We start from the raw sequence: 19,813 nt of genomic DNA, 5'->3' as shown, positions 1-19,813 counted from the left end.
TCATTTGAAGAGGAATAGCCCCCATAGACAAATGCGTTTGAAAGTTTGGCCCATAGGGAGTGGCACCACTAGGAAGTCTGGCCTTATTGGGATAGGTTTGGCATTGTTGGAGGAAGTGTGGCAAGGTGGAGGTGGGCTTTGAGGTCTCATATATGCTAAAGCCATACTCAGTCATGGCTTCTCCTTTTGCTGCCTGTGAAACAAGAAGTAGAACTCTCAGTTCGCCCAGCACCACGTCTGCCTGCACGCTGCCATGCTTCCCACCATAATGATGATGAACTAAAACTCTGAAACCCTAAGCCACCTTCAATAAAATGTTTGCTACAGTATTGGTGTCTCTTCACAGCAATTGAAACCCTAACACCCTGTGTCATATCTATCTATCTATCTATCTATCTATCTATCTATCTATCTATCATCCACCCACTTACTCATTCACCCACCCTCTTTATTTAATTGAACTTAAGTACATTCTACAACACTAGGCTTTTTTTTTTCTGCATTCCTCTATTACAATAGCAGCATTCCTAGGGCCCCCAAATAAACCTCAACAAGTATTTGTTAAATGAATGAAAAAAAATCTATATGTCAGGGCAGATTAGTAAAAATGAGAATGGAAAGGCCATGTTGACACTGTCCCGTCTGTCCAAATAGCTACCAAAATTACGTTTTGATCCTTATCATCTTCATAACTCCTGCTCACAGGTACCCTGCATGAGTCGGAGATACTAAGCAGCAGGGAATGCAATGTCTTATACACAAGAAGTTTGAACTGAAAATTGAAGTTTAGGTAATGAAAATTCTGATTCATATCGGAAGTGTCTTTCAGGATGATCAGATTGGATGGGTTCTTTCAGTCCTGCTGCTGGCTGTTGAAGACACTGACAGAGACTTAAGAACAGGAAACGGGGCTCTAAAGCATGATGGGACTGTTGTGGCACCTGGCTTTACAGGGGGCATAGCTCAGGTAGCACCTGCAGACTGAGACTGAAATGCAGTTGGCCAAATTGTGCTCAGACATTTCTACTTAGAGCACACAGATATAGTTATCTAATGAAAAAACACACCAGCACCAGAGTAGAAATATAACAGACTGAGGAAGGTTCTTTAAATGTCATCAAATTGAGTAAATGAGGATGTTAGGCTAAGAAAGTGACATCACTTACCTGGAGTAATTCCTGTAGTGCTTAGCACTTTCTCTATGTCATGATTCCAGTTGCATTTTCCTGTTTGCTTGTTGTTGTTGTTTGTATGTGTGTTGTGCATGTGTGTCCTGTATCTTCCTCAATCACTCATCACCATATTTTCTGTAACAGGGTCCCACTGAAGTTGGAACTCAGCAATCTTGCCAGCCTGGCAAGGCCACAAGCCTCAGAGACCCTCCCGCCTCCACCGTACTGGTGACAGGATGTGGCACATGCCATACATTTTTCTTTGTGTGCTGGGGAATTAACTAAGGTCTCATGCTGTCACAACAAGCATTCGACTGTCTCAGCCATTGTTTCAACCCGGTTCTCTTAAGTTAGGTCTCAGCCCTATGACTAACTGTTAACCATCCATCATCCCCTTCTGTCTTTCTCATTGAATTTTCAGATACCTCTCTCCCACACCATCCTCTGCACTCACTCAATCATCAGGTCTTACCCGTTTCTCATTTCTTTTAGAGCATGGACTCTTTCCTAACCTTCTCTTCTCATCCATACTTGATGTTGTTCCATAATTATCCTAATTCTGCTCAGCTGTGCCCGTCTTTTCTCACCGTGGTCTCTTCTCTACTCAGCTGAACGACCTCCTGTGTACCATGACACTCATCAGAATAAAGTCTGTGCCCCTGGAGGAAGACCCACACTGCCCACATCATCTGTGTCCTGCACTCTAGCAGTATGAGGAGAGTATTTGTGGAAGACCCAGAGTTGGTTGTCTTCCCTGCCTCATTCTTGCTCCTACCCCATGAACACTGCCCTGTCCAGCACACTCAGTTTTATTTGTCTTCCAAGATTAATTTCTGGTGTCTCGTCTTCTAGGAAGGTGACCCGGTACCCCAGTCACCGGCAGGTGAAGCGTGCTCCCTCTAGCCTGCTGTAATGCTGTGGTGGGTCTTTGGTACCTAATTATGATGTCTTTGTGTGGCTTTCCACCCACCTCCTCCTGTTTTCCATACACGAGCTACGGTTTACTTCTTTGTGCAAAGATAACCTCTAGGAAGGGACTTGGCAATAAACCAGTGCTGACTGAGTGGCTGGTGACATGGATTTGGATGACTGCTTGCAGGGTTTCATGGTGACCAGCATTACTTCAACAGGCTCACTCACCTTCCTTCCTCTTCCTCTTCCTCTTCCCAGTAGAAAATCTTGTACTCCAGTACTTCACTACACTCCTCAGCTACCGTGAAAATTCCATACAGTGACAAGGCCCTGCTCCTGAGGATCCATGCTAATGCCTTAAAAAAATTCCCTTCAGGCCACTGTAGTGGGCGCCTGGCTGCTGTTCCAGCACCCACAATTAGCAGACTTCTGTTGGTATGAAATGCTGCTGTAGAATCCAATTCAACATCGGACCAAATAAGTACATAACTCTGGTTTTCATGTCATCAAAGTTAGAGATGGAAAATAATTATTAGTTTCACATTGAGTCTGTTCCTCTCGGGAGTTGGGGGAAAATTGTTCCCTTTGGGCATTTAATCCACTGACTCTAAGTGAGGAACCAACACGTTCTCTACTATTTCCTTTGGGAGATGCTTTTGCTGTCAATAGAAGTGATTTTTAGGGGGAAAAAAAGGAGAAGAAGAAAAGTCTTTCTTTAGTTTATATTAGGTTTTCCTTATAGTCTGTACCTGGCTAGGACGCCTCCTGTAGAGGCCGGGGATGCTTTCCTCTGTGACAACCCTTGAAGACACAGCCTTTCTAATGACCCATTTAATAATAATCATTTGAAAACGAGTAGTTTCTTCCTTCACACAATCTAAATTGGCTTAACATTAGTAATGCAATTGTGTGTGTGTGTGTGTGTGTGTGTGTGTGTGTGTGTGTGTGTGTGTGTGTAATTTTCTGCCCAAGCTATATAGCCATGTGGTCCAAACAAATGATTTCTGGGTTCTGGGAGTGAATTACTGTATTGATCTATTAAATAGACTTAACATGTTTGTTTGGGTTTGGCAGTCACTTGCAATCTGCAGCGTTCCAGTTAAAGGCTTTGCCTGGGAATGACTTCGTAGGAGGAAGCGCAGTGTGCTATGTGGCTGATTACGGGGGCTGCCGCTCACATACGGTTCCCTGATGCTCTCATTCCCGGTTTGCTGCCTGGGTTGATGTCAGTGTTCTCCATTAGGATAACTCTCAAGGTCTGACTGAAGGCCTAACCTAAAGATATGGGCTCCTTACTCTACCTTCTCACAGCACAGCGAACATGCAATAGGGAGGATTTTCAGCACAAAGGAAAGAAGGTTTGCTGGGAATTGAAGCCAACTGGACTGTAATTCAAATACCTAATCTCCAGCATTCTACTTGCGAAATATCCGAGATGTTGCTCGACATTTCCAAATCTCTGATTTCTCATTTACTGATGGGAAATAGCAACGTGATACTCACATGGTTGTTTCAGGGGGGCTGACTGATGTAACATGTAATATATCTTGGTGCACTGTGGGCACTCATTCAAATTCATACATATTTTTTTTTCTTTTGACCAAGAAGACTGCTGCACTGTACAAGTCAATGTGGGCAGATTGCAGATGTATGTGAATGTGTAAGATAAATTTCATATGCTTTTTATGGAGACAGGAAACCAATGTACATGTTATATTTATCTAATTATTAGTAAGTTACTATGAATGATATTATATGGGAAGTTCTACCTAAGTCCAATCTATGTCTGCCGCTACTGCTTATTATTCTGTTAAATCCTTTCAGCAGCCTCCTCTTGACCTATAAAGCCCTTTAGACCTTTCTACTTCACTGTACACAACTATGTTCTTGAATATTACTTGAGGCCCCTCAACTGTGCTTGCTGTGTGAGTAATATGCAAATGCGGCATATTAGAACCATATTTCAGACATTCCTGAGGCTTGCGCCTCCCCTCTTGCTTGCAATTAATTGATCAACAACATTAATTAACTTTTCAGAGCAAGCAAAGTGGATGAGTGTAGAACGGATGCTAAGTGTTGAGCACGAGACTGGAGGACTGTAATGCCATCTGCCTGGATGCAGTCTCTCAAACTTCCATTATTTCCCAAGATGATATTTCCTCTCAGTTAAGAAATTTTTTTTTAGATAAACACATATGCTTACATAAGCACTCTGCATTATTATTTTTTTTTGTAATAGAAACCACTCTGAAAATAATTTATTTGTCTAGCAAGAGTGAGATGTTTAAATAAATTACCATATAAATCATAAATTACCCATGCTGCATTTTGAGGCCTCTGAAGCGCCATCATTTGGTTTACACCGCTTTGCATCCCTCTTTGTTATGCAAGCAATCAAATGCAGGAGGGTCTGAGGATGTGGGATGTAGACCTGGTATCTGGTATAGGCAGGAAGGTCCAGTGCACATGACCTGCTGTACCAAGTTCCTGTGGGAAACCCAGGGAAGACATGCTCTCTTCAGCAGTGTGCTGTAGCTCACTAGTGGAAAAGCAGTCCTCACCATCCTGCATGTGTATCAAGCTTTATTGTGATTCTGTGCTGTGGAGCCTCCCTGTTTTCATTAATTTCTTCTTTAAAAACTATCATTGGCTTTGTGTATTTGTTGTGTTTTATATTTTATAACATCCTAGTTCTTTTTTAAAAAATATGTTTTTAATTAAAAGGGGATTACATCACTTTCTTCCCTTCCTTTCCTCCTCTCAGGCCCTCTCAGCTACCCTCCCTCTACCCCCTCCCATAATCCCTGCTCTCAAGTTGACAGCCTTCTTTTTCTTGCTTACTGTTATAATTATATACAATTCTTTTAACAACTCTCTACAGAAGACCAAAAACTAATTATTATTATTGTTGTAAGGAGTTGTCGCCATGTAAGCTAGGCTGCCATTAAACTCATGACAACCTTCCTCAGCCACTGACATGCCAGGACCACAGGAGTGTAGTGGCACAGTAAGGCATGGCAAAGTCAACTTCAGTTGAAGGATGTTGTCCTGCAGGCAGGTGGATATTTTACCTTGTTTCTACCTAGAAGAGGGCTCTGGTCCCATTAAAAGAAGTATCAAAGCAGTATTAATTTGGTTACTTTTACATACATTTGCATTAATATCCATGAAGCCCTTCTGCAGATATGAAAAATTAAATATCATTAACTAATTAGTGCTCCCTCTGCCAATTATAGTCAATCTTGAGATGGAAAGTGTGAAAGTGGCTGAAACACATAAGTATGTACGTATGTATGTCAATCAGTGCTTATCCGTGCTTAGAAGAGATGCACCAGGGAAGTTTGCAGACAACTCGCAAAGGAGAATGTCAGCTATAGAGTCCTTTACATTTGAAAGAGGAAACAAAGTTATTCACCATTCTGTTTCACTCCACCTCACTCCTCATGCAAAACTTGCCCTATCAGAGATAACAAGAAACACACAGAGGCTTGAAGTAGAGACTTAAATCAAATTTCCATATATTTTTTTTCTACTATTATAGTCATGTATTCTGATATGTCCCACTCTTAAAAAACAAGATGTACAATTCCGTGCAGAGACGAAGAGTTATGAAGAGACAAGGTTGGGGGTGAGATTTGTTGTGCAGGAGAACCACTAAAAAATAAGTAAAAGAAGGCAGGAGGAAGGGGAAACAGGACTTGTGAGTGGTGAGGGAAACAGAGGGTTGAATTGCAGATGGCTACCATGGTCAGCCACTCACATTCATTCTCTAGAGTAATGATACTATATAAAGAGAAAATGCAAAACACAGAAGGACAACACTTTTGAGGAAAATGAAATTTAATAGGAAGAAAAATATCTATAAGAGAGTTTAAAAATAAGTTTTCCTTCTCCCAAGTCCGCTGTTTCTTAGTACAGATCTCAGCTTAGAGCACAGAACCCTCTGTCCGTGTCTCTCTTTTCTGAGATCACGATTTTGGGGAAAAAAACCTTGGAGGAACTTAATAAGCGCTTTCACAACAACCACATAATGACCACTGTCCAGTACCAGCTAAATAAGGTGAAATAGATGAATGTATTAACAAGGAAAAGGGTTTCAAAGTGTTTAATGGAAAAAAAAATATCCTTCAGGCTGATGCTGAATCCAGAATGATACCATGCATGGAAAGATTAAAATCTAAAATTAATACTTTTTATGAAAAACCATAAGTAGCAAATTCACATTGTAGGGCATCTTTAGAGAGATGGTAAATAGACTGAAGCGTGGTAGGGGTCAGTGGAAGAGGGGGCATTTCTATTTGCATTTTCATATTACTGCCTTTCTTCTCTGAATTTCACATCAGGTTAAAAGGTCTCAGAAATACCTAGAGATGAGATTTCTTTTTCAGCCTCCCTTGCAGCTATGCATGGTCACATGACTAAATCCTTGTTAAGGCAATGTGATTAACATGTGACAGCCACCGCCCCCTTTTGTTTTTACAAGAAACTGTTTTTAGTTCTTTATCCCTTCTCCAGTGTACTAAAATGAACTAACTGCTGGTAGTCCAGTCTCAACTCTCAGCCCGCAAAAGTTTCCTAAATGGAATTTAAGAGTTGAGCCTATAGTCCTGTAGCTTGTCCTTCTCATCCATTCACTCAACAAATATTTATTGAATATGTACTATTCACTGTAACCCTTATGAAGTATGAGGCCCATGGTGATAAGCAAGCTGGTAGTGATCCTGATGGAGTATGTTTTGGCTCCTAGAAACTCTGCATCTAAAATTCCCAATGAGCCAATGAGCAGGCTCTGTGTCCCTTTCCAGTGTGTGTGTGTGTGTGTGTGTGTGTGTGTGTGTGTGTGTGTGTGTGTCTGAGACAGAGAGAGAGAGAGAGAGAGAGAGAGAGAGAGAGAGAGAGAGAGAGAGAGAGAGAGAGAAGAGAGAGAGAGAGAGAGAGAGAGAGAGAGAGACTGTGTGTGTGTGGTAGGTATGCATACATGTATGCATGTGTGTGTGGTGGGTATACATATGTGTATGTGTATGTGTAGGCACATAGTGTGTAGGTATGAAGGCATGTGGGTGCACATGCATGTAGAGGCCTGAGGTTGATGCCAGAACCATCTTAACTGTACTTCCACCCTATCCAATGAGGAGGCAACAACTTTCAAACAAACGCAGAGATCATTGATGCAGCTAATTTTACTAGCATGCTTCCTCTTGGGATGCCTTGTCTCAGAGTTTTACCTTGTGAGGCTTGAAGTACAAGCCAACTTCCCCACCGCCTCGTTGGCATTGATGTGGGTTCTGGGAACCCAATCTCCTCCCCTTGCACTTGGAAGGACTTACCCACTGAGCCTTTCCCCAGCCCAGTCTCTATTTTTATTCTATACTTAACCTGAGTTGAAAGAACACTGCCGACGGGCAATGATTTCCAGCGGCTCAACCCAATTAAAACAATTCAGACCAAGGTATTTGAAGAGTACTTCTGGGATTTTTTTCAAGAATTTTAAAGTGTATTCTGATTCTTTAAGAAGGTATTTGATTATTAAGAAATATGTAACATGCAAAAAATGAGTAAAACTCATCTGAATAAAGAAAAAGAAGAAAAATGAACAGCATTGAGGCTACAAGAGAGTAAGAAGTGACAGGTTATGTGACTTAGAATCCCCCTGGCCTCATCTTTATTGGGTAACACTCATTAATAATGAGCCTTCTCAGTCACCTGCACCATTGGATTTGTGTACTAATTTATGTAGCAGTAATCAATTAATTTTCACTCATGTTTTATTTTAGTCAGATGAACACCGTCTTAGGGTTTCTATTGCTGTGGCAAACAGCATGGCGAAAATCACCCTATGGGAAAAGAGTTTGTTGGAGCTTACATGTCTCACTCTCACTCTATCATAGAGACAAGTCAGGACAGGAACTCGAGGCAGGAGCTGATGCTTAGACCATGGAGGAGTGCTGCTTACTGCCTTACTCCTCATAGCTTCCTAAGGCTGCCTTCTTACACAGCTTAGGAAGACCAGCCCAGGAATCACACCACCCACAGGAGGCTGGACCCTTCCACATCAGTCATCAATGAAATATGTTGTAGTTAATTTAGAAGTAGGGTCTAATAAATGTTTATTATTAGCCCTATAATTATTACATTGGTATTTTATAACCTGGTATCAATCAATAAATTATTTAAAATAAAATATTTTAAAATAGCCTTGGTTTACCTGGGGCAGGGTCGATATTAATCTCCTAAACTACCTTCCATATAGGGGCAGGTATCCCATACTCTGCCCCAATTTCATGCCACCTGCGTCTAATAATTTCTGTCATGCTACTTTCCATCCATAACTCCAAATACTTGCTAATTTTCATCATATGGGTCAAATCTCCATCCATGCTGGCCATGTCTTTCTTCTCCACCTAACCTTCTTTCTTCTCCTCTATTTCCTGGTCACCTCCTCTTTTCTAGTCTCTTTCCCGAGAGCCTGGGAACCTTAGCCTATTTGCCCTGCCCTGGCTTCTTATTGGTCAAACAGGAATAAGGTTTGATGCAATGTTACAAACATTTTTGTGGTATGTGAGTCTTCTCATTTGGGCAGCAACCAGACCAAAATCCAATAGAAATGTCATAGACTCGCCCATGGGCCAATATTATGGAGACATTTTCTCAACTGAGGTTTCCTCTTCTCAGATAACTCTAGCCTTTGCCAAGTTGACATAAAACTAGCCAGTATAAATATGTTGCAGTTTATTTGTTACTCTGCTGAGAGGCAGTGTGGCCATTTTCTGTTTAAGGCTGTTAACAGCCTTGTGTAAAATCATTTCCCTCATAGGTTAGAGTTTTGTAACCTAAATATAGAAAGTGGTTAGGAGACAGGGCTGTGGCAGGGTGGCATCTGTCTCTGTGAATCTTCCTTCCTAACATCAATCTTAAGTTCTGCCCTGGAGCTGGAACCCCTTTTCTCATCACCAGTGTGTGCAAGAGGTCAACACTTTCTTGGCTTTGCTGAAACTGTAGTATTGCCATTTAAATTTTCATAAACTAATTTCTCACTGAGGTTTTTTGTTTGTGTGTGTGTGTTTTTGTTTTCTTTCTGATCACCAGAAGGATAGATATATTTTTCACATAAACAGGGTCACTCAAGGTACAGTATATGTTTTACATTTTTAAAAATTGTGTGTGCATGTGTGTGCATGTAGTATATGTTCACATGTGTATGCACATACATATGTTTATGTACAAGACCAGAAGAGGCCAGAAGAGGGTGCCAGGTGTCCTGTTCTCATCACTTTCCAGCCCTGTGACATTGCCCTCTCACTGGAGCTAGGCTGACACCCAGCAAGCCTCAGCGTTTCTCTACCCACCACAGTGCTAGTACTGACGTTATAGTACTGACATTATGCCTGGCATTCTTTTTTCTGCATTTGACCTCAGGTTCTTGACTTCATCTACTAAGCGTTCTTACTTGAGGGCCCACATCTACAGCCCTGAAATATGCAATTTTAGGTAGTGCTTCTACTGGGCTGTCTTTTTCTAATTGGCTTATTTCTCAGAAATATGATGAGCAAATGATCTCATTCCTCGATGTCTTTTTAACAGTGCATTGTGCATTTTGTGATGAATTCAGATTTCTTTGAAGTAATGTGTAGTTCATTTTATGATACATTATTATTCCTATATTTATTTATTTTTTTCAAATGGTATGTTTTAATCATATTCCCCCAACTCCTTCCAGATCTCCTTACCCACTCAATTTCATGTTCTCTCACTTTATGTCTCAAAAACTTCCCAAGAAAAACAACAGTAGAAAAAAATGAAAATCAAAACAAAACACAACAAAAAAGAAAGAAGACAGAAAATTAATAATAAAAGTACCAAAACAGGAGGACATCCAAGATGGCTCCAGCCAGGGTGTACTATATCTGAGTGGCAGAAGAGCAGACACTATGGTTACAGTGAGTAACCTAGTGGCTGACTCCAAAACACCAACATCAGTGTTTCTCAGATGGGAGGGGACATCCAAGGACCTGGGAATGCCCAGTTCTAGGTGCCCTCTGCAGCCATATCCTGGGTTTAGAAGCTCTGCAAGATCCTGGACTCACAGTGCCCATTGTGCTCTGCTTATACAAGTACAGGTCCCCAGTTCCAGGGGTACTCTTCCCTAACAACTAGACCTCAGAATCCTCCAATCCAAGGAAACTTGCTCAGAAAAACACAAGAAATAACCTCACATCAGCAAAATGAAAAGAAGGTAAGTATGCATACATGCTCCACCACCACCAGCATCAAAATAACAGGAATAAACAATCACTGGCCGTTAATATCTCTCAACATCAGTGGCCGCAACTCCCTAATAAAAAGACACAGAAAGCCAGAATGGATGCATAAACAGGAACCATCATTCTGCTGCATACAAGAAATACACCTCAGTAATAAAGATAGACATGACCTTTGAGTAAAGGGCTAGAAAAAAGTTTTCCAAGAAACAAGCTGGAGTAGCCATTATAGTATCTAATAAAATAGACTTTCCACCAAAACAAATCAAAAGAGATGGGAAGGACATTTCATACTCATCAAATAAAAAATATACCAAGATGACATCTTAATTCTGAACATCTATGTTCCAAATGCAAGGGCACCCACATTAATACAAGAAATATTACTAAAGCTTAAACCACACATAGAACACCACACATTAATGATCAGAGACTTCAACACTTCACTCTCACCAATGGACAGACCGTTAAGACAGTAAATGGAGAAATAATGAAACTAACAAATGTCATGATTCAAATGCACCTAACAGATATCTGCAGAACATTTTACCCAAACACAAGAGAGTATACCTTCTCAGCATCTCACATAACCTTCTCCAAAATTGACCATATACTCTGTCACAAAGCAAACCTCAGCAGATACAAGAAGATTGAAATAATCCCTTGTATCTTATCAGACCACCATGAATTTAAGCTGGAACTCAGCAACACCAGGAAGAGCAGAAAGCCTACAAACTTGTGGAAATGGAATAACTCTCTACCCAATAACTACTGGGTCAGGTAAGAAATAAAGAAGTAAATTAAAGACTTTCTAGAATTCAATGAAAATGAAGGCACAATGTACCCAAACTTATGGGACACTATAAAAGCAGTGCTAAGAGGAAAGTTCCTAGCCCTAAGCACCTTCATAAAGAAATTGGAGAGATCTCATACTTGCAACTTTACAGCACACCTGAAAGCTCTAGAATAAAAAGAAGCAAACAAAAAAAGAGGAGTAGATGACAGAAAATAATCAAACCTTTGCTGAAATCAGTAAGTTAGAAACAAGGAGAACAATATAAAGAATAAATGAAACCAATATCTAGTTCTTTGAAGAAATCAACAAGATTGACAAATCCTTAGCTAAATTAACTAAAAGGCAGAGGGAGAGTATCCAAATTAACAAAATTTGAAAGGAAAGGGCAGGGGGACACAGCAACAGACTCTGAGGAAACCCAAAAAGGCATTAGGTCTTACTTTAAAAGCCTATATTCTACAAAATTCAAAAATCTGAAGAAAATTAATGATTTTCTTAATAGATTTTCATTATCAAAGTTAAATCAACATCAGGTAAACATTTAAATAGATTTATAACCCACAACAAAATAGAAGCAGTCATCAAAATTCTCCCAAGCCAAACAAACAAACAAACAAACAAACAAAAAGGCCCAGGGCTATATGGTTTTAGCATAGAAATATACCAGACATTCAAAGAAAAATAAATGCCAATACTCCTCAAACTATTCCACAAAATGAAAACAGAAGGAATATGCCAAACTCATTCTATGAAGCCACAGTCACCTTGATACCTAAAACCACCTAAAGTCTTAGCAAAGAAAAAGAATTTCAGATAAATTTCACTTACAAATATTGATGCAAAAATAGTCAACAAAATACTTGCAAACCAAATCCAAGAACCTATCAAACACATCATCCACAATGATCAATAGGCTAGATTCAGGGATGGTTTAACGTACGAAAATACATCATTGTAGTCCACCATATGAGCAAACTGAAAGAAAAAAAAATCACATGATCATTTCATTTGCTATAGAAAAAGCCTTTGGCAGAATCTAACACCCTTTTATGATGACAGTCTTATAAAGATCATGTATACAAGGCCTATACTTAAACATAATAAAGGCAATATAAGCAATCCAATAGCCAATATCACATTAAATGGAGAGAAACTCAAAGCAATTATACTAAAATCAGGGACAAGGCAAGGTTGTCCACTCTCTCCATATCTATTAAACTTAGTACTTGAAGTTCTAGCTAGAGCAAATAAAATAACTAAAGGATATCAAGGAGATACAAATTGGAAAAGAAGAAATGAAAGTATGACTATTTGCAGATAATATGATAGTATACATAAGTGGCACCAAAAATTCCACCAGTGAACTCCTATAGCTGGTAAAATCCTCAGAAAAGTGGCTGGATATGATTTATTTATTTATTTTTTAAATCAGTAGCCATCCTGTATACAAACAACAAATGGGTTGAGAAAGAAATTAGGAAAACTATACCTTTTTCAATAGCCTCAAATAATATAAAGTATCTTGGTGTAACCCCAACTACACAAGTGAAAGACCTGTATGACAGGAACTTCAAGTCTATAAAGAAAGAAACTGAAGAAAATAGCAGAAGATGGAAAGATGTCTCATGCTCATGCATCGGTAGGATTAACATAGTAAAAATGGCCATCTTACCAAAAGCAATCTACAGATTCAATGCAATCCCCATCAAAATAACAACAGAATTCTTTACAGATGTGAGAGAACAATTCTCAACTTCATATGTTAAAACAAAACAAAACAAAACAAAAAAACAAACAAACCCAGAATAGCTAAAGCAATCTTGTACAATAAAAAAACTTTTGGAGCTATCTCCATCCCTGACTTTAAGCCATATTACAAAGCAATGACAATAAAAACTGCAGGGTTCTGGCATAGAAATAGACTCTGCTATCCTTGAAGAGAGGAGCCAAGCACAGTTTTTCTCTGAGAGGCTCCACCCAGCAGAAGTTTGAAACAGATGCTGAGACTCATACCAAAACATTGGGTGATGCGTAGGGAGTCTTGTAGAAAAGTCGGGGGAAGTAAAAAAGGACCTGGAGGAGACAGGAGGGTCACAAGAAGACACAGGCAACTAACCAAGACCCCAGAGGGCTTGCAGAGACTGAAACACTAACCAAGTACCATGCGTGGCCTGAACCTACACCCCCTACAAAGATGTAGCTGATGGGCAGCTCAGGCTTCATGTGGGTCCTCTAGTAAAGGGAGCAAGGGCTGTCTCAGACATGGACTCTGCTGCCAGCTTTTTGATTGTTTCCTCCTGGAGGGACTGCTTTGCCAGAGCCACAGGAGAAGAGGACACATTCAGTCCTTACGTAACTTGATGAGCTGGCTTGGATGGGAAGTAGGCCTCCCCTTTTCTGAGAAATAGGGGAGGGGGATGCGGGAGAAGGAAAGAACGTGGGAGTGGGAGGTATGGAAAGATGAGGCTGTGACCAGGATGTAAAGTGGATAAAGAATAAATAAATAAATAAATAAATAAATAAACAAACAACTAAGTAAGTTAAGCAGGCAGGCCACAAAAACAATAAAACAAAACACCTGACCTTATCTCTTGAGTGTGGGGGGGGGAATTGTGTGGTGATTATGAGTAAAATATGTAAATATGCGTGCGTGCGTGTGTGTGCACGCGCGCACACACACACACACGCACATGCACAATAACTACCAAAACAAAATAAAAATTGCACATGTTTTATGTTGACCAACTACCCCTGGGCTTGGGGCCTGCCCTGGAGTGCAGCTGATAGACCCAGAGACACTTCTTAGAAAAACCTGATTTGTCCTTTCCTAGCAGGAATCAATTATAAATAGCTTCTCAGTTAGGACTGGGACTTTGTGTCCATATCTCCTTCTCAGAGTTGGGATATCTTTTGGTTTAAACCTGTGCAGCTCTTGTGTGTGCCATCACGGTCTCTCTCAGCTCATATATACATCAGACCTGTTGTGTCTGGAAGCCAAAGTCAGTGTTTAATTCATATGGTGACACACCTTCGCATTATAGGGCTTGGGCTTTATTGTTAAACCTTTTTCTTTTAAAGGTTTTAAATGCGTTCTATATCTTATCCTACAGTTGCTATAATTTGACCTTTAATGTTTGTCTTAAATCTAAAAGCAGTAATTGATTTTGTATATGATAATGGTTAAGCATTAAACCTATTTATTGCCTTATAGATAACCAATTCTATTCTTCAGAGCAGAAGAAGGGCAGAGAACAAGGACACTAGGGTTGAACTGTCATGATCCTTGCACAGATCCCTAATTTCTGCTTCAAATTATTTGTATGAGATTATTTTAGAACTGAGCTTTTGTCCTTTATTCTGCTTATGCAATACTAATAACACTCTCTCCCATTACATCATTGTCCATGTGTGTATGTGTTTGTGTGTGTGTGTGTGAGCTCATGTGTGTGTGGACAAAAGCATTTGCATGTACATTTGTGTGCATGTTCATGTGGAAGCAGGTCAAGTTTGGGTCACATCTAATATGATCTTGGCAATTACTCAACTGAGGCTTCTTCTTCTAGGTGACTCTAGGTTGTGTCAAGTTGACAATAAAAACTGACCACACAGTCCACCTCTTGTCAAGCTGACAAATAAACACATCCTTGTTAAATTGTAACCTTTCATTTCTTGTCCTAAGTTCTCATGTTAATATTACAATATTAAACATAGTCCAACCTTTAACAGTCTCACCGTCCTTATTTACAACACTTTAAAAGCCAAAGTTTGTTTTTAAAATAATCCAAAGTTCAGCTGTGGGCTCCTATAAAAGTATAATAAAAAAGACATATGCTTTCATATTCCAAAGAATGAAACAGGGTAAGAAAACAATCAGAGTTAAGCAAAAACAAAATCCAGCAAAATTAAATTATGTAGATTAATGTTCAATGTCATGCATTCACTTGTCTGGAAACTTTGCTGCTAAGGCTGGAGTCCGCCATGACTGGAAAGCCCTGAGCTTGGCACAAAATGGAGGACTCCTTTTTGTTGGCAAGGCTTCCTCTTCTTTGCCTGGGGATCCTGGATCCTCACTCCCTCTACCTGAGCAATGTCATGTAGTTTTTAGGAAAATTACAGGTTCAACTCCTTTTCTTCCTTTCAGCAAGCATATGGGATTGCTGAAATGCCTCTCCATGTAAATGAGGCATCTCAGTACCTTAGCCCTGCAGCCAATGACGTTTACCTACCCTGGAAATCCCTACCCCCTCCTGAAAGTTCTACAGAACCCTTGTTCACCCTGAATCAAATTGATCTGGTTCCAGAAGTAGTCATTTCTGTCCATACTCATGGGGTTCTGAACTTCCCATCCTTCACCCAGCTCCATTTGCCCTCATAGACTGATAACAGCCCATGATCCCCAGTGTCAGGGAGACTTGCACTCTTGCTTGATTTTCTGGGCTTCAGAGGGCTTCAGCAAGCCCATCTCTTGAGTCCACAGCTCTTAAAATGTATCTTCTCGGCGTAGGCCAACTTCTGTTTCACACTTGCCACAGTCCTTGTCCTGGTACCTGGCAGGCAAGTAAAGCTGTGTTCTCAGCCCTCTGCTTTATAAAACAAAACACCGAAAGCATCAGTTGTCCCATACCTCTTTTCTCTGCTAATGGTGCTGGTTAGTAGTTGTATACTTATTACACAGGTATTGTATAGTTCTTGAATAGCCTGAAACAAGCTGAAGTCACATGGGACGAGAGAACCTTAAATGAGGAGCTGCCCAGATGGCAAGTCTGTGAGAAATTGTATTGATTGATAATTGATGTGAGAGGTGCCCCAACACTGCGGAAGTTGACATTGATAAGAAGACAGACCCGGGCTGTATAAGAAAGCTAGTTGAGCATGGGCCAACCACTAGTGTTTCTCTGTGGTTCGTGCCTTCACTTTCCTCAACGATGGGTTACAATCTGGAAGTGTAAGATGAAATTCATTCTCCTCTCATTTCAGAATGGGAAACATTTATCAATGGCAGAAGTAGAGTGTTTCTGTGGCAAACCTGACTATATTGCTTAAAGCAAATGGACATACATTCTATACATTGTAGGGGGAAAAATAAAACTTTGGACGGAAAGAATGGAAGCAGAACTCCTGAAAGACTGACTAAAGGAGCAAACAGATGGTTTCCCATTTTCGTGAAGAGCCCGGACAGAAGGGGCACCGGCTGGCCCATATTGCCTTGGGATGGCTCGGCTCCACTGGGAAACCTCCCTTAGGGAGGGAGATGGGTGTTCTTGAGGTAAATACTGAAGGTGAGTTCATTATGTAAATATAGTTGCAAACCAGATGTTCATAACTGGTGTAAATCTTACTTGCCTGAAGCAATTGTACAATATTTTTGAGCTAGTTTTTTTAAAAATATATCTTCAGGGGGCTTTGCTGTCAAGTTCCAAAATTACTATCTTTCACAGCATTGGAGGAAGAGGGGAAATAAATGGTTTGGATAGTCTTGTGTTGAGTAAGTTTTGGTAAAGTGTGTTACACAAAACAGGAAGAAAGCAGGGACTAATCACTCCATATAATTATTGTTCATGAAGGATCAACAATATATATATATATATTTTTTAAAAAGTGGAAATACTTTGATTTTGGTATTCATACTGAAGTTCTGAAAGTGAATAAGGAATTCTAGGGAGCTCATTTTCAAAAACCCAAAGCAGACTTTCAGCTGCAGGGATGCCATAAAAATCAAAAGGACACATATGACCTAAACTTGCTTTACTGAAGCCAGTTTTCTCAACCTGGTATTTAAATTGATCTTAGGAATTCTTAGATAATCCCACAGGATCTCAGGGATCTGGTATTCACCTGCATCGTAGTTTTCTGCTTGGGAATTTGAGATCGCAGTCGCCAACCTGGGAAAACCACGTCACTTACACATGCTTAAGCAGTTGCTAATTAGTTCTTCTGACCCTCTTGTATACCCATAAATGGTTCATTTACAGAACATTAAAATGGAATTCTTTCCATTAAAAACGACTTCCTTGCCAGTGACCACAATCTAGGTGTTAGTTAATGTGAGGTTGTCCTAATGTACAGTGGATGGATGCTTTCCAGTGTGAAGTGATTTGAGCACTAATTAGGCTTCCTGGTTCAGTCAATTAACTGAGAGGGGCACAAGATACTCTGCAGTGATCTAAATATTGCTTATATCCTGTTTGCTTTTGGACTATTACTTTTCGATTGAACAAGCTGGAGACTAATGTGAACGTGTATAAAGAGCCTTGGAAAATGATGAGCCTAAAGAGACTTTATAGATCACCTCATCAGGTCAATTTAAAAGTTTTATTTGGATATGCAAATGAGAAAATGCAGTAGCCACTTCTTTTGAATTCTGATACGTTCCGAATCCTATCCAGAGCACTGTGGGTCCCTTGGTGCACATAGCAGTCATGTCTGACTTGTGTAGAGAAGTGCAATATTTCTAGGGGTATTGTTGTTACAGCACCAGGCCTGTTTTTCTAATAGAGCCAATCACAGGACAGTGAGATATGTAAAGGAGAAAGAGCTTAGTCATGGAGGATAGGAGAGGAAACCTCCAGTCCCCTTGAGGATGAGTGTAGGAGTGTTTGTGAGGTAAAGAAAAGGAGATATATGTGGCATAGTGAAATGCACTTGTAGGTGAGAGAAAGCAATACTGATGTCAGCTTGGGGAATAGTCACTGTGACGCTTCACAGCGGCCTCACTCTGAAAGAGCAGGGTTGGCCTATTCAATGAATGGCATTTTTGTCTTCAGCATTCAAGTGTCAGCCCCTGGACAGCCATGAAGACTGTGACCTGGACACACAAGAGTCATCCCTACCAGAGCAAACGGGACTACAGTGTTCAGCTAGGTGACCTCCAACGTCCCCGATGAAATCAAATACCTAAATGCCAGGACAGTACAGTCAGACACTTCTGGTTTTCCTTTGGTTCCATGTAGATTTTTATTCCCATGACTTTAAATTCAGAATTTAAAATTTCAGAAATATGCATTTTTTGTTGTTTTGTTTTTATTTTTAATTTGTTCACTTTACATCCCTATTGTAGCTAACTCCCTTGTCATCCTTACTCCCTCATCTTCCCTCCTCCATTCCCTAGTCCTTAGGAAGAGGAATCCATCCTTTATCATCTGATGTCAGCCTATCAAGTCTCATCTGGAAGGCCTGCACCCACCTGGAAAGGCTGCCCTCCTAGAGGGAAGTGATCAGTGAGAGGGCACCATAGTCCATGTCTGAAGTGGTCCATACTCCCCACCTGTGGTGCCCATCAACTACATTTGAAAAGAGGGTCTAGGTCCTCACCATACATGGTCCTTGGTTGGTGCACCAGTCTCTGAGGCACCCCCTGCCCCTGCCCTAAGTTGTTGGCTCCTGTTTATTGGAGCTTCTGTTCCCTCCTGGTCATTTTATGTCCGAACTCTTCCATAAGACTCCCTGCACTCCACCCTGACGTTGGAATGTGACTCCCAAAATCTGCTTGGATCCCCTGCTGGGTGGAGTCTTTCAGAGGATCTCTCTGGTAGGCTCCCATCCTGTTCCTTCTCTTCAACTGCTTCCATGGTCTAATTCAATTTGCCTTCTGCATGAGAATTAAGCATTCTCCCTAGAGTCCTCCTTGTTATTTAGTTTCTTTAGGTCTGTGTACTGTAGTGTGCTTATCCTGTATTATGTGGCTAAACTCCACTTATAAGTGAGTACATACCATGTGTGCCTTCTTAGGTCTGGGTACCTCACTCAGGATGATATTTTCTAGTTCCATGCATTTGCCTGCAAATTTGAAGGCTTCCTTATTTTTTAATAGCTGAGTAATATTCCATTGTGCGAATATAACACAGTTTCTTTATCCATTCTTCAGTTGAGGGACATCTGTGTTGTCCCTCAATAAATGAATCTTCTATGAACATAGTTGAGCAAATATCCTTGTTGTATAGTGGAGTATCTTTTGGGTATATGCCCAGGAATGGTAGATCTGGGTCTTGAGGTAGAACTATTTCCAGTTTTTTGAGAAAGTGCTAGACTGGTTTTGAAAGTGATTGTCCAAGTTTGCACTCCCGCCACCAAAAGAGAAGTATTCTCTTTCTCCACATTTTCACCCAGCATGTGCTATCACTTAGCTTAGCTATTCTGGAAATTAGGCCTTTTGTCAGATGTAGGATTGGTGAAGATCTTTCCCCAGTCATGTAGGCTGCTGTTCTGTTGACAGTGTACTTTGCCTTACAGAAGTTTTTCAGTTTCATGAGGTCCCATTTATTAATTTTTGTTCTTAGAGACTAAGCTGTTGGCATTCTGTTCAGGAAGTTTTCTCCTGTGCCAATGATCTCAAGGCTCTTCTTTACTTTCTCTTCTAACAGCTTTAGTGTGTTTGGTTTTATGTTGACATCTTTAAAATATGTGGACTTTAGTTAGACCAGCAACATTTGTTGATACTACCTTTTTTCCATTGTATGGTTTTGGCTTCTTTGTCAAAAATCAAATGTCCATAGTTGTGTGAGTTTATTTCTGTGTATTTAATTTGATTCCATTGATCTACTAGCCTACTGAGGCAATGACTATCTTTATTGATGAGGTGTGTTTTTTCAGCAGAATGATGGGTCTGTTTTCTCACCCATTCTGTTAGGCTATGTCTGTTTATTGGGGAATTGAGGCCATTGATGTTGAGAGACATT

The sequence above is a fragment of the Acomys minous genome (genome assembly GCF_964271855.1).
Source record: "Acomys minous genome assembly, chromosome: 17".
Taxonomy (NCBI): domain Eukaryota; kingdom Metazoa; phylum Chordata; class Mammalia; order Rodentia; family Muridae; genus Acomys; species Acomys minous.
This window is presented reverse-complemented; position numbering follows the sequence as displayed.